The 16,385-nt window shown below is 49.2% G+C and overlaps 1 protein-coding gene across 3 annotated transcripts in view; it reads left to right on the top strand.

Moving 5' to 3' along the window:
- LOC138281257 (SPRY domain-containing SOCS box protein 3-like) overlaps window positions 1-16,385 on the top strand; it is a 189,857-nt gene that overhangs the window by 15,633 nt on the left and 157,839 nt on the right. The window lies entirely within an intron of this gene.

Raw genomic sequence — 16,385 nt, 5'->3', positions numbered from 1 at the left:
CGCTGCTGTGTGTTTAACTCACCCTTGGCCTACATCAGGTTGGTGTGTCAGTGCGTTCATGGTGGAACCTTGAGCCGAATGCACATGACCATGCAAGACATACACTACACAGAGGGTAAAGTGTGGTACAGTGTGCACGGGCTACATGTGTGTGCGCGCTGCCAGTGTGTGTTTAAAGTGACATACGCTGGTGCAGTACAGAGAGACTGTGGTACTGAACAGTGTGCTTAGACTGAGTGCGTGTGCTACATGTGGGAATGCTGGTATGTAGCATGGTGCACACTGGACAGTGGAGTGTACTGTGAGTGCACACCGAGCGCAGAAGTGTCTGCACGGAGCACGTTACAGAGACGAGCATGGGTTCCATTTTGAGAAGCCCAGGCCTGCTTGGTGAAGACATGAGGAGGAGATGCATCTCCCTAGACAGATTTGTCTATTGCTACATTTCTGGGTGGGACAAGCACTGGATGAGGGGGACCCTGGCTCTCCCTGTGCATTTCAAGGACGGGGCCTGGACACGTCTCAGGAGGAGGGAGATGGGGCTGATAAGAGAATCCTCAAGAGTAGGGCTGATGGCCCAGGATTATCCTTTGATGCACATATCACTTGTGGCTGACATCCGGGTGTGAACTCTGGTCACTGCCATGCGTCTTGTTGTGGCTTGATCAGCTTCGGAGTCCCGTCTGCTGGGACAGACATCCTTTAGGAGGAAGAATAAAGGGGAGCGATGTCTACTTCAAAGAAGCAGAACCCCAACATAAAACGTCAAAGGTCCAGACCCTAAATCACATTTTGGCCCGTATTTATACTTTTTGACGCTAAACTGCGCTAACGCAGTTTAGCGTCAAAAATTGTTGCGCCGGCTAACGCCATTCTGAAGCGCCATGCGGGCGCCGTATTTATTGAATGCCGTTAGCCGGCGCAAGCAGACCGGCGCTGCCTGTTGTGCGTGGAAAAAAAACACGTACACCAGGCAGCGCCGGCGTAGGGAAAAATGGCGTTAGGGCGTCTTAAAAATGGTGCAAGTCAGGTTGATGCTAAAAAATCGCCTCCACCCGATTTGCGCCATTTTTAACGACGCCCAGACGCCATTTACATGACTCCTGTCTTAGTAAAGACAGGAGTCATGCCCCCTTGCCCAATGGCCATGCCCAGGGGACTTATGTCCCCTGGGCATGGTCATTGGGCATTGTGGCATGTAGGGGGGCACAAATCAGGCCCCCCTATGCCAAAAAAATATATTAAAAAAAAACAAATTTATACTTACCTGAATGTCCCTGGGGTGGGTCCCTCCATCCTTGGGTGTCCTCCTGGGGTGGGCAAGGGTGGCAGGGGGGGTCCCTGGGGGCATGGGAGGGCAGCTGTGGGCTCATTTTGAGCCCACAGGTCCCTTAACGCCTGCCCTGACCCAGGCGTTAAAAAGAGGCGCAAAAGCACGGGTTTTTGCCCCGCCCACTCCCGGGCGTGATTTTTGCCCGGGAGTATAAATACGACGCATTTGCGTCGCAGTAATTTTTTTGGACGGGAACGCCTACCTTGCATCTCATTAACGCAAGGAAGGCGTTCACGCAAAAAAATGACACTCTTTACTCATACTTTGGCGCTAGACGTGTCTAACGCCAAAGTATAAATATGGCGTTAGTTTTGCGCCGAATTTGCGTCGAAAAAAACGACGCAAATTTGGTGCAAACGGAGTATAAATATGCCCCTTTGTGTCTGGAAAAGAACGATAAGTTGGGGAGTATGAGATGGTACTTTATCATCTGCAGAGCAGCCAGCCGGGCTGTGTGAGGAGGGGAAGCTCTGCAAAACCTCCACCTGTGACCAGGACTAGGGGCCCAGCCTGCTAGTCTCCCTGCTGGGTGAGGGGACATCACCTGGGTGATCCCAAATCACCTGCCTGGAGCCTCGAGCACCAGCCCGTACCTGCTTGCAAAAACCAGTGTGCCCGAGAGGAAGAGGAGAGCGTTGGAGACATCGAGGTTCATAAGGGAGTCCTGGTGTGACAACTCTGTGCAAAGTCTGAGAAATCGAGTCTGCACCAATCGGGCTTTTGCCCGTCTGCTGGACTTAATTGGTAACCCTGTATAACAGTGGGGGCTGCCATAAACTGATTTGCAGGAGCGTGATGCAAAAAACCCACTCCTGCAGCGATCGGGCTGTTGCCTGTGTGCTTGTTGAATATGACAGAGGTGCCGCTGTGAACTGATTGCAGGAGAGCGGTAGGAGAAGCCCACTCCCCGCACCAATTGGGCCGGTACCTGCATTCTTACTGAACTGGGCAAACCCGTATACTAGGAGGGGCTGCCTCTAAGTGCTAATCGTCTGTGGCGGGACAGACCCGCCCCCACACTGATCGGGCTGCTTCCCATTTGCCTACTTTGACTGTCAACCCCGTGAGCCAGGAGGGGCCGTTGTTGCATGGATTCAAAGCCTGTGGTGGGATAAATCCGTCCCTGCATCTATTGGGATGTTGCCCGTGTGGTGAAGTGGCTGGGTGACCCCTTATGCCAGGAGAGGCTGCTATGCCCATCCGCGTTAGGCTAGCATGACCTAAACACACCCCTAAATTGAGTATTTAGGGCCCCCCAGAACCAAGCAAGATAGATTCCTGCAACCTGAAGACGAAGAAGGACTGCTGACCTGAAAGCCCTGCAGAGAAGACGGAGACACGAACTGCTTTGGCCCCAGCCCTACCAGCCTGTCTCCCCACTTCAACAAAAACTGCAACAGCGACGAGTCCCCCAGGGTCCAGCGACCTCTGAAGCCTCAGAGGACTACCCTGCATCTAAAAGGACCAAGAACTCCAGAGGACAGCGGCCCTGTTCCAAAGAAACTGCATCTTTGCAACAAACACCGGAAGCGTGAGACTTTCCACTCTGCACCCGACGCCCCCGGCTCGACCTACGGAGAACCAACACTACAGGGAGGACTCCCCGGCAACTGCGACCCTTTGAGTAGCCAGAGTTGACCCCCCTGAGCCCCCCCAGCGACGCCTGCAGAGGGAATCCAGAAGCTCCCCCTGACCGCGACTGCCTACTTCAAAGAACCCGACGCCTGGTAAAGACACTGCACCCGCAGCCCCCAGGACCTGAAGAATCCGACCTCCAGTGCAGAAGCGACCCCCAGGTGGCCCTCTCTCTTGCCCAGGTGGTGGCTACCCCGAGGAGCCCCCCCCTTGCCTGCCTGCTTCGCGGAAGAGACCCCTGGGTCTCCCATTGAAACCTATTACAAACCCGACGCCTGTTTGCACTCTGCACCCGGCCGCCCCTGTGCCGCTGAGGGTGTACTTTCTGTGCTGACTTGTGCCCCCCCCGGTGCCCTACAAACCCCCCCCCCCCGGGCTGCCCTCCAAAGTCGTGGGTACTTACCTGCTGCCAGACTGGAAGCGGGGCACCCCCTTCTCCAATGAAGCCTATGTGTTTTGGGCACCACTTTGACCTCTGCATCTGACCGGCCCTGAGCTGCTGGTGTGGTAACTTTGGGGTTGCCCTGAACCCCCAACGGCGGGCTACCTTGGACCCAACTTTGAACCCTGTAGGTGGTTTACTTACCTGCAAAACTAACAAATACTTACCTCCCCCAGGAACTGTTAAAATTTGCACTGTCTAGTTTTAAAATAGCTTATTGCCATTTTTGCCAAAACTGTACATGCTATTTTGCTGATTCAAAGAAGTTCCTATGATACCTGAGTGAAGTACATTTTATTTAAAGTATTGATTGTAAATCTTGAACCTGTGGTTCTTAAAATGAACTAAGAAAATATATTTTTCTATACAAAAACCTATTGGCCTGGAATTGTCTGAGTGTGTGTTCCTCATTTATTGCTTGTGTGTGTACAACAAATGCTCAACACTACCCTCCGATAAGCCTACTGCTCGACCACACTACCACAAAATAGAGCATTAGAATTATCTCTTTTTGCCACTATCTTACCTCTAAGGGGAACCCTTGGACTCTGTGCATGCTATTTCTTACTTTGAAATAGTACATACAGAGCCAACTTCCTACACGTGCCCTCTTAGTATGGGCACAACATCTTTTGTGCGCAATGGCCTGAGTCAAACCAGAACTCCAATGCAAAGTGCTTAATGCAGAGCCTCCTTGAATGCGGACCAGCGTCTGATGCGTGATGACCTGAGTCGCACCAGACAGTCCCACTTGCACACCACGATTTACCAATGCGTTCACTACCAACCAATTGCTTATGCGTGACGTGGCCAATCGATGAAGGAACACACTCCTTGAATGCGGGCAGTACTTTGCTGGCTCCGCACCAGGCCAATCTGGGCCTCCAGGTCCAATACTTAGTTCAACGCTCACACTGCTGCTACCAGGTGGAATCCAGCAGATGATGTAGAGGAGTAGGAGGGCACCACTCTCCATATGACACGGTAGATGGTGTAGGTCACTCGTAGGAGGTCTTTGATGTCGCTGAGACCTCCACCCAGAACAGGGGGCAAGCCAATAAGCCCTTGGAGAGCACAATTCAGAGTGTCCCACTGCAACAAGCAGTCTGCACAGACCAGCCACGATGCAGGAAGGGTGCACGATCTCTTCCTAGGAAAGTAAATATGCCTGTGTACAACCGATTTCTTTGACAGTGTGCACCACACATTACTGGGACTCCACTCCATCCTGTGCCCCCCCCCCCCCCCAGTTAAACAGAAGGAGACTTTGAAGTTGGGGGTGGTTTAAAGGTTTCCCCTTTGAACCACAGATGTCTCCCCTAAATTTCAGTCCTGTCTGCCATAGGGCCCTGGAACGTAGATCCTTATCTTTAGTTGTGCCATGATCTGAGTCCGAGAGGCCAAGTGTCGAAACCTCTCTCTCCAGTCTATCCAGCCAGGCCCTCAGATGGCAGAGGTCTGTTGTTTCAGTTTCTAAATTCCAGTGAAATGAAGCTTGAATTATAAAGGTGCACAAAAGGGATTTCAGCACATGGAAATGCACACTTTCTAGAAGTGGCATTTCCAAGGTATTACTGACAAAACCACCTTTGCCATTGAAAAGGGTTTGTCTTTAGGAATCTAATGATAGTAAACATGATGTGCTCCACCGCAAACCACTTTTGCAGATAGGATTAATTATTAATCCCCCCCCCCATATTAACCAATGGGCAGGGCAGCTCTCAATGGCAGTGAAAACCCACATGGGCATTCTGCACTCTATAGGCACATGTGCCCTGGCGCATGCACAAGCCTCCAGGGCAGGCTTGACACAAGCTTTGAGAGCACACAAGGGTGTAATTGAGCTTATGCAGGTCTGCTGTGACAGGTTCAGTACGTATATAAAAAAAATCCTAATGTACAAGTGCGCACACACTGGCAAGTTGTGCCAGGCTCTGTATACATATGTAAACACCAATGTGCAAGTGTGCACACACTGGCAAGTTGTGCCAGGCTCTGTATACAAATGAAAACACCAATGTGCAAGTGTGCACACACTGGCAAGTTGTGCCAGGCTCTGTATAATATGAAAACACCAATGTGCAGGTGTGCGCATACTGGCAAGTTGTGCCAGGCTCTGTATAATATGAAAACACCAATGTGCAGGTGTGCACACACTGGCAAGTTGTGCCAGGCTCTGTATACATATGTAAACACCAATGTGCAAGTGTGCACACACTGGCAAGTTGTGCCAGGCTCTGTATACATATGAAAACACCAATGTGCAAGTGTGCACACACTGGCAAGTTGTGCCAGGCTCTGTATAATATGAAAACACCAATGTGCAGGTGTGCGCATACTAGCAAGTTGTGCCAGGCTCTGTATACATAAGAAAACACCAATGTGCAGGTGTGCGCATACTGGCAAGTTGTGCCAGGCTCTGTATACATATGTAAACACCAATGTGCAAGTGTGCACACACTGGCAAGTTGTGCCAGGCTCTGTATACATATGAAAACACCAATGTGCAAGTGTGCACACACTGGCAAGTTGTGCCAGGCTCTGTATAATATGAAAACACCAATGTGCAGGTGTGCGCATACTGGCAAGTTGTGCCAGGCTCTGTATACATATGAAAACACCAATGTGCAGGTGTGCGCATACTGGCAAGTTGTGCCAGGCTCTGTATACATATGTAAACACCAATGTGCAAGTGCGCACACACTGGCAAGTTGTGCCAGGCTCTGTATACATATGAAAATACTAATGTACAAGTGTGCACACACTGGCAAGTTGTGCCAGGCTCCGTATACATATGAAAACACCAATGTGCAAGTGCGTGCATACTGGCAAGTTGTGCCAGGCTCAGTATACATATGAAAACACCAATGTGCAGGTGTGCGCATACTGGTAAGTAGTGCCAGGCTCAGTCTACATATGAAAACACCAATGTGCAGGTGTGCGCATACTGGTAAGTAGTGCCAGGCTCAGTCTACATATGAAAACACCAATGTGCAAGTGTGCGCATACTGATAAGTAGTGCCAGGCTCAGTCTACATATGAAAACACCAATGTGTAGGTGTGCGCATACTGGCAAGTTGTGCCAGGCTCCATATACATATAAAGGCACCAATGTGGAAATGTGCACATACTGGCAAGCCATGCTAGGTTCAGTGTATACATAAAAACACTAATGTGCAAGTGTGCACATACTGGCAAGCCATGCCAGGCTCAGTATATACATGGAACGCAAATGTGCCAGTGTGCACATTTTTGTAGGCACCACTTCATAACTAATGTAGGGAGTGTGCATGAACTTTCACATTGTACTTACAGTGGGAAAGTTCCCAGGGCCCTCAGGCCACTTGGAGAGGATCAGCAAAACCTCAAGGAAGAGCTAATCTCGGTGTGAAAACCCATGTAGGGGTTGCCCTCTACCAGGGCATGAGACACCCTTGCTTCCCTGTCCTGCCTTCTGCCCACCACCTGCTCCACTCTCCGGGGGTTGCTCCAGGGGAGCAGAAGGCCTACTCAGGGCGGACCCCAGTGGTGAAGATGCCACCCTGAGCGTAGGCGCACCTGTGCCTCCACAGGCCTGCAATACCAGGCCTAATACATGTTAGTCAGGCTACTATCGTGGGTGGCACGCTCAGTGCACTGTCCCACTAGTGGCCAGGGCCACTTCCGGGTATGGCACCTCAGCCAATCACACAAGCGCCTCTTCCTGGCATAAGTAGGAACAACACGTGCACTTTCCCCCCTGCAGTATGTAGGAAAGTGCCCAGAGTCTTAAGGCCAGGCATGGAGAGCAAGCAAAAACTGTGAGGAAAAAGCTAAAAGTTTCAGGAAATTCCCTTAAGAAGAGCCACGTCCAAAATGAGGGATCAGAACACTGAGTGGGATATTGTGGGTAAAAGGCCTCAACCACCTCGGCTGGACCAAGTAACCCCTGGGTGCCCTGTGACTGACTATACCCTGTCTTGCTAGCTTCTCAAAACTGAACCTGACGTGTGACTGACTTTGTTCTGGCTCATGAACCTTTTTGCAGCAGAGGCAGCTGACATCACTGACTTTGTTCCAGCTCAAAAACCTTACAGAGGTTGTTGACTTGTGACTGACTCTTTTCTAGCCCATGAACATTTCAGCAACAGAGGCGGCTGGCATGTGACTGACTCTGTTCTAGTCCATCACCCTTACAGAGGATGCTGACATGTGGCTGAGTCTGTGCTAACCCATGGGCCTTAGAAAGGCTGCTGGCATGTGACTGACTGACCTATGAACCTTACAGAGGCAGCTGACATGACTGACTCTGTTATAACACATGAACCTTACAGAGGCAGCTGGTATGTGACTGACTGTTCTACCTCATGAATCTTACAGAGGTGGGTGACATGGGACCGACTCTGTTCTAGCCATGAACCTTTTAGCAACATAGGCAGCTGACTTGTGACTGACTGTTCTACCCCACAAACCTTTCAGCGGCAGGGGCAGCTGACATGCGACTGACTCTGTGGGAGCCCATGAACCTTTCAGCGACAGAGGCAGCTGACATGTGACTGACTTCGTTCTAGCCCACGAATCTCTTAGCCACAAAAGAAGCTGACATGTGACTGACTCTGTTCTAACCCATGAACTGTACGGAGGCGGGGTGACATGAGACTGCTTCTGTTATAACCCATGAAACTTGAGGCAGCTGATATGTGACTGACTGTTCTACCCCATGAACCTTACAGAGGTGGGTGACATGTGACTGACTGTTCGAGCCCATGAACCTTTCAGCGACAGAGGCGGCTGACATGTGACTGACTCCGTTCTAGTCCATGAAGCTTTCAGCGACAAAGGCAGCTGACCTATTACTGACTCTGTTGGAGCCCATAAACCTCTCAGCGACAGAGGCGGCTGACATGTGACTCACTCTGTCGTAGACCATGAAGCTTTCAGTAACAGAGGCAGCTAACATGAGACTAACTGTTGGAGTCCATGAACCTTTCAGCGACAGATGCAGGTGACATGTGACTGACTGTTCTAGGCCATGAACCTTTCAGCAACAGGGGCAGCTAACATGAGACTGACTCTGTTGGAGCCCATGAACCTTTCAGCGACAGAGGCAGCTGACATGTGACTGACTGTTCTAGTCCATGAACCTTTCAGCGACAGAGGCCGCTGACATGTGACTGACTGTTCTAGTCCATGAACCTTTCAGCAACAGAGGCTGCTGACATGTGACTGACTCTGTTCTAGTCCATGAAGCTTTCAGCGACAAAGGCAGCTGACCTATTACTGACTCTGTTGGAACCCATAAACTTCTCAGCGACAGAGGCGGCTGACTTGTGACTCACTCTGTTGTAGACCATGAACCTTTCAGTAACAGAGGCAGCTAACATGAGACTAACTGTTGGAGCCCATGAACCTTTCAGCGACAGAGGCAACTGACATGTGACTGCCTCTGCCCCACCCCAGCAGCCTTCAGGAGGCACTACCCTGCCCAGTGACTGCCTTCAGGAGGCACTACCCTGCCCAGTGACTGCCCCTGCCCCAGCCCAGCAGCCTTTAGGAGGCACTACCCTGCCCAGTGACTGACCCTGCCCCGGCCCAGCAGCCTTCAGGAGGCACTACCCTGACCAGTGACAGCCTCTGCCCCAGCCCAGCAGCCTTTAGGAGGCACTACTCTGACCACTGACTGCCTCTGCCTCTGCCCCAGCAGCCTTCAGGAGGCACTACCCTTACCAGTGACTGCCTCTGTCTCTGCCTCTGCCCAGCAGTCTGTCAGCGGCGCTGGCATTTCGTCACCAGTCTGTATTTCTTTCTTGATCGCATTCCGAGGAGTTTACTTTTTGTGAAAGAAACACACGTATCAGCCGCTGACATTTCAGTGTATTTTGTTTACTTCAGAGCAACTTTCTAAAGAACAGAGCACCACATTGCACTGTTTTTGTCTAATTTGTGCAAACTTTTATCATTTGTCTAAAACTTTCGATTATCAGTTGTGTAACTCTGCAGGGCACGACCCACGGTAAACAAACCCGGGGGCGGCGGAGGGGTGTGCGTTGTGTGTCCTTCGCACAGTCATTCGCACGTTGTCCCCGTCCCGCACTCCCACTCACAGGGCAGGGACATGTTTGTGTAAATTATCGGCTGTTTGTTCAGTGACCTGTCTCCTTGATAAGAACGAGTCACAGCTTATTGGCCAGAAGCCTGGACACTCGGGGCCTCATATAGGAGCCCCGTGGCGCAGTGCACTGCAGCAAGCGCCTCGAGGCACCGCGGGGAAAGGGCCGAAATGAAGGCGTATCTACAAGATGCAGCGCATTTCTCTCCTCTCCCACTGCGCCGGCGCCCACATTGCTGCCTGCGTTGTGGGGATGATTGTGCAAGTAGGAACACCTTCCTGCACAATGACGATCTCACGAGGTGTTTTCCTCTTTCTATGTGTGCTGCAGAATGCAAGAGGAAACACCGGGGAGAAGTAAATATATTTCTCCTGGTGCGTCACAGCCTTGTAAATCTGGGAATGCGTCAGATTCCTTCGGGTTCTATGCGTGTTATGTGGGAACACCCCAAGTGACACCCATGAAACGCCCCTTCACTCAGTGTTATGCATGAAAGGGGTCCATATTTCAGGCCATGAAAGGGTGGCTTTATGTGGCCTTGTAAATATGGGCCGGCACACTGCACCATCGGAGCACCAAAACAAATGACTCTCCTCTGGCGCATTGCGCCGCTAGGGCCTCGTAAATGAGGTCCTCAGTTTGGGAACCGCCAGAAACGTGTTTTTTATTAATGTGAACGTACATGTCCTTGTTCCGAGTAAAAAGAATAAACAAACATGCGGGAAACACATGAGGAAATGATTTACTGTTGTAAGGAAAGTAATGGCATAGGAATGAATTGAGTAAATATAAAACCAGTAGTGGGGTGGGAACAATAATGAACTATGGAAATTAGCAACATCCTGCAGGAGAGACAGGGGGAGGCAGCGGGGAAGCCTGTGTGATCGCACCTGTACCCAGGTGCAGCACTGCCAAGTTTCCAAGGTCCATGCGTGATGCGCTGATCCAGTCCAGGATTTTTACTGGAATTCTAGGTCCTGTAGTCCTGTTTATCCCATTATACCACATGACTTCAAGTCCCAGAATTCACAGCAAAAAACCTGGAGTGGAGCAGCGCATCACACATGGACCTGGGAAGCTTGGCAAGGCTGCAGGTGTTGGAAAGAAATACCGAATTACAGCTCTTCCCTCCTCTCAGCGCATGATGGGGAGACCCCCAAGAAGGGACCTTATTGATTTAGACCAGGGTTTGTCGCATCAAGAGATGGACTGTCGCCAGGGCCACCTTTAGGATGGGCAAGCTGTGCCCTGGCCCAAGGTGGCAATATTCTGAGGGGCGCCTGGAGCTCTGCGCATTAAAGTTATGCCAACAGCACCACCTTCTCATCCTGCTCCAGCCTTGCCTTGTCCCTGCCTGTTTGTTTTGGTCCTATTTCTTAGTTTAAGTGGTTTTAGTCCTTCAGGCAATGTTTAGCCCCCTTCCTTCCCTCTCTTCACCCTCTGACCCCTGCTGACACATAAGCAAAACCATCATCTGTGAGGCAGCTAAGCTGTGGAAGGTCAGTGGATGTTTGTGTTCAGGTCCAGTCACTGCTCACCCAGGTACTGACCAGTGGACACAAGAGGCACCCCCCTCCTGCTGCCTCATTAAAAATCACTACGGTCACCAAGGGCAACCACCTCGTCAGGGTACCCCTGACGAGGCGTCAAAGCGCTTTTTAGCGAGTAGCACTCTACTCCGGAACCCAAGAGGAATTAGTGGTGGATTAGTATAGGGAAATTAGTACAGTTTTAGTAATATTATGAGTTAATTTGAGCAGATAAATACTATTACAATTACAATTACATTTCTTTCCGCCCACTCCCAGGGAGATATCTTAGCATAGATCGGCTCTGACTGTTCCCATAAGACCCTGAAGGGTCCTTGGCACTTTGGGGTCGGTCATGGATGCTCCGGGCACAGAAGGCATTGCCTGCTGTTCCAACTGCTGCCACAGGGGGGCAGTGCTGCTCTGTGACACTGCGCCCTATACAGTCCAGTGCTGCTTCATGTTTTTATTACTTTACTCACCTCTGAATTCATACCTCTTGCTTCTTGAAGAACAGTGGTAGTCCAGGCATTGATCCCTTCTCACCTAGATTATGGCAATACTCTATATTTGGGCTCCCCTAAAGCAGTCCATAAAAGGCTTCAGATGTTGCAGAATACTGCAGATAGGACCATTTATAAATTACCTAAAGGGTCCTCAGTCAAGAAAGCTCTGATCTCACTGGCTCCAGGGGACACAGAATGAAATGTAAAGTGCTTTGTATGACTCTTAGGGCAATAATTGGGAAAGGCCCCTACAGTATTAGAGCCCTTAAACAGTATATAATCTGAGCAGCATCTTAAGATCCTCCAATATGGGCCTCCTACCAGTCCCTGGCATTCAGGAAGCCAAATGGGGTGGAAGATTCTTTGCTTATCTAGCTCCCAAACTGTGGAACACACTTCCAAGCACGTTTAGAACAGAGCTGAATGAAGGCAAATTCAGGAAAAGTCTCAAAATCTGGCTCGATCCCAACTAGTTGAATTTACTGCCGACTGGCGGATGCTCGTTCTGACTCGCGGGGAAGCCTGCGGTAGCCATGCTCTCTATAAGACATGACATGATATTATGTGATATGATAACTCGGGTGGTCGAGGGGGACAGAGAATTCATGGGGCGAGCCGAGCCACGGGTCCGGCTTGGCTCGAAGAGCCTAACAATGAGCCAAACCCTTCCGAACAAATATCAGCGATCAGTAGGTTGCAGATGGTACGAGGTACCAAACAGCACATCTGCGGTTAACCTTCTTTGCTTGTATCCAGGTAAACGTTTCTAATGTGAAGGTTTTACTCACGGTGTCTACAACCACACAGTTCATGCCCCAGTTATCAATAATAACACACATTACAATCACAGCGCACCTTTCCCATCGCCTATTATGCAGGGTGTGATCTTAGCCAGATGTAGTTTTCCCTGTGCAGTCTTGGTTGCAAATGTGCATCTATATATAAATTAAAATAATAGTGCATTTCTGAAGGTGAAAGTTGACTAGAGAATCAGGTTGTGTACGTTAGTTATTTTTAAAGTGCTTAGAATAATCGTGGTTCTGAGCGATATTAGACCTTGGTTCACAATAGTTTCCTGTTTTTTTTTTTTATACATAATGCGAACCTGGCCTAGGGCATTAGACCACTTTACATGAGCACTAGAATGGGTTACACATATTTTTGGGGGACACAGGGAGAGTAGGTGAGATGCCCACAATCACAGGTCGGCAGCAGTAGCTCCAAGACCACATGGCGTTCTTGTGACCACCTGACTTGGTATTATCATTGAAGGTACCGCAAACATTAACTTGAAAACTATAGCGTGTAATCTACAACCCATCACGCTTTGCAGCGCTGGGCAGACCCAGCCCTAGACTGGACGAGATGAAGGGGAGCTGCTTACTTGTTTATTCTCCATCAGGGAGGGCCGGGCTCGGCTCGGTTTGGGGTTGAGGGTCAGTGACACCCAGGCCTGTCACCAAGTGTCCGGAGGGGAGCGCTGACCTTGTCAGTGTAAGGTTCCAAAATGTAAAAAATCGCCCCTGGCACTCCCCTGCTGAGAGGGAGAAAAATAAACCTCAGACTATCCCCCAAACCCCCTGTGATGGTGCGCTCCACAAATCTGCATAACATAACATTATTTACTTCACTTCAATCCACCCCCAATAGTGTCCCTAGGCAGTAGGACACCAAAGGGTTACATATTTCTGAGCCTCTTTTCACAGAGGATCTTAAAACAGGTTCCCACCAAGTGTTTGTAACACGTCTCATTGTTTAAATGCCAATGTTTCACCTATGTTAGGTGAGGGTGGGGTGTGTGTGTATGTTAAGGAGGGGGGAGCAGCTGCTGGGTAGAGAACAGGGAGAGAACTCGCTGTACCGGAGCAGACAGGCCCTGAGGCAAGGAAATGTGAGTGCACTTAAAAAGAAGCAGTGGCAAAGCCAAACTGTAGCAGAATATTAACACCACTGAATGCCGTGGTGCAAAGCTTCCCTCGCATAAACAGAATATTCACAGCACTGAAAGCAGAGGTGCAAGCTTCCCTCACATTAACAGAACATTTACAGCTCTGAACGTGGCGGTGCAAATCTTCCCTCACATAAACAGATCATTTGCAGCACGGAATGCGGCAATGCAAATCTTCCCTCGCATAAACAGAAGATTCACAGCACTGAAAGCAGAGGTGCAAAGCTTCCCTTGCATAAACAGAACATTTACAGCACGGAATGCGGCAATGCAAATCTTCCCGCGCATAACCAGAACATTCACAGCAGTGAATGCGGCAGTGCAAAGCTTCCCTCGCATAAACAGAAGATTCACAGCACTGAAAGCAGAGGTGCAAGCTTCCCTCGCATAAACAGAACATTTAAAGCACGGAATGCAGCAGTGCAAAGCTTCCCTCGCATCAACAGAACATTTACAGCACGGAATGCGGCAATGCAAATCTTCCCTCGCATAAACAGAATATTCACAGCACTGAAAGCAGAGGTGAAAGCTTCCCTCACATTAACAGAACATTTACAGCTCTGAACATGGCGGTGCAAATCTTCCCTCACATAAACAGAACATTTACAGCACGGAATGCGGCAATGCAAATCTTCCCTCGCACAAACAGAAGATTCACAGCACTGAAAGCAGAGGTGCAAAGCTTCCCTTGCATAAACAGAACATTTACAGCACGGAATGCAGCAGTGCAAAGCTTCCCTCGGATAAACAGATAATTTGCAGCAGTGAATGAAGCAGTGCAAAGCTTCCCTCGGATACACATAATTTGCAGCAGTGAATGTGACGGTGCAAAGCTTCCCTTGCATAAAAAGAACATTCACTGCACTGAATGCAGCAGTGCAAAGGTTCCCTCACATAAACAAAACATTTACAGCACTGAACGCGGTGGTGCAAAGCTTCCCTCACATAAACAGAACATTCACAGCACTGAACATGGAGGTGCAAAGTTTCCCTTGCAGAAACAGAACATTTACAGCATTAAATGAGCTGTGCAAAGCTTCCCTCGAATAAACAGAACATTCACAGCACTGAACGTGGAGATGCAAAGCTTCTCTCACATAAACAGAACATTCACAGCACTGAATGCAGCAGTGCAAAGCTTCCCTTGCATTAACAGATCATTTGCAACAGTGACCGCAGCAGTTCTAAGCTTCCCTCGCATAAACAGATCATTCAGAGCAGTGAAAGTGGCAGTGAAAAGCTTCCTTCGCATAAACAGGGCATTTACAGCACTGCATCTGGAGCTGCAAAGCTTCTCTTGCAAGAAATGAACATTTACAGCACTGAAGGTGGTGGTGCAAAGCTTCCCTCGCAGAAACAGAACATTTGCAGCACTGAACATGGCAGTGCAAAGCTTGCCTTGCAGAAACGGAAGCTTTGCACTGCCGCCTTCAGTGCTGTAAATGTTCTGTCTCATAAACAGAGCACTTACAGCACTGAATGTAGCCGTACAAAGCTTCTCTTGCATAAATAGAACATTTACAGCACTGAATGCAGCAGTGCAAAGCTTCCCTCACATAAACAAAACATTTACATCAAAGTTTCAGTTGAATAAACAGAATGCTTACAGCACTGAACGTGGAGGTGCAAAGCTTCCCTTTCATAAAAAGAACATTTACAGCACTGAACATGGTGGTAGAAAGCTTCCCTGGCATAAAAAAACATACACACCAAATACAACATTGAAGGCAGTAGTGCAAACCTTCCCTCGCATAAACAGAAAATTTACAACACTGAATGCAGTGGTGCAAACCTTCCCTCGTATAAAAGAACATTTACAGCACTGAAGGCGGCGGTGCAAAGCTTCCCTCGCATAAACAGAACATTTACAGCACTGAATGCAGCAATGCAAAGCTTCCCTCACATAAACAAAACATGTACAGCAAAGTTTCAGTTGAATAAACAGAATGCTTACAGCAGTGAACGTGGAGGTGCAAAGCTTCCCTTACGTAAAAAGAACATTCACAGCACTGAACATGATGGTGGAAAGCTTCCCTTGCATAAAAAAAACATATACAGCAAATACAACATTGAAGGCAGCAGTGTAAACCTTCCCTTGCATAAACAGAAAATTTACAACACTGAATGCAGCGGTGCAAACCTTTCCTCACATAAACAGAAAATTTACAACAGTGAACGTAGCGGTGCAAACCTTCCCTCGCATACATAAATCATTCGCAGTAGTGAATGCGGCGGTGCAAAGCTTCCCCCACATAAACAGATCATTTGCAGCACTGAATGCAGTTGTGCAAAGCTTCCCTTGCATAAACTGAACATTTACACCACTGATCACGGAGGTGCAAAGCTTCCCTCACATAAACAAAACATTTACAGCACTGAAGGCGGCTGTGCAAAGCTTTGCTTGCATGAACAGAGCAGTTACAGCACTGGCCGCAGCGGTGCAAATCTTCCCTGGCATAAAGAGAACATTCACAGCATTGAACGCAGTGGTGGAAAGCTTCCCTCGTATAAATGAAACAGTTAGAGCACTAAACGCAGCAGTGCAAAGCTTCCCTTGCATAAACAGAACATTAACAGGACTGAACACGGTGGTGCAAAGCTTCCCTCACATAAACAGAACTTTTGTAGCAGTGAACGCTGTGGTGCAAAGCTTTCCTCACATAAGCAGATCATTTGCGGCAGGGCAGGTGGCGCTGCAAAGCTTCCCTCGCATAAATACGTCATTTGCAGTAGTAAACGCAGCAGTGCAAATCTTCCCTTGCATAAACAGGGCATTTACACCCCTGATTGCGGTGGTGCAAAGCTTCCCTCACATAAACAGATAATTTGCAGCAGTGAACACGACAGTGCAAATTTTCCCTCACATAAACAGATCACTTGCAGCAGTGGACGTGGCAGTGCAA

Source organism: Pleurodeles waltl, unplaced genomic scaffold (genome assembly GCF_031143425.1).
Source record: "Pleurodeles waltl isolate 20211129_DDA unplaced genomic scaffold, aPleWal1.hap1.20221129 scaffold_84, whole genome shotgun sequence".
Lineage (NCBI taxonomy): Eukaryota > Metazoa > Chordata > Amphibia > Caudata > Salamandridae > Pleurodeles > Pleurodeles waltl.
Note: the sequence above shows the minus strand (reverse complement) of the source record. Positions and strands in the feature narration are given on the sequence as shown.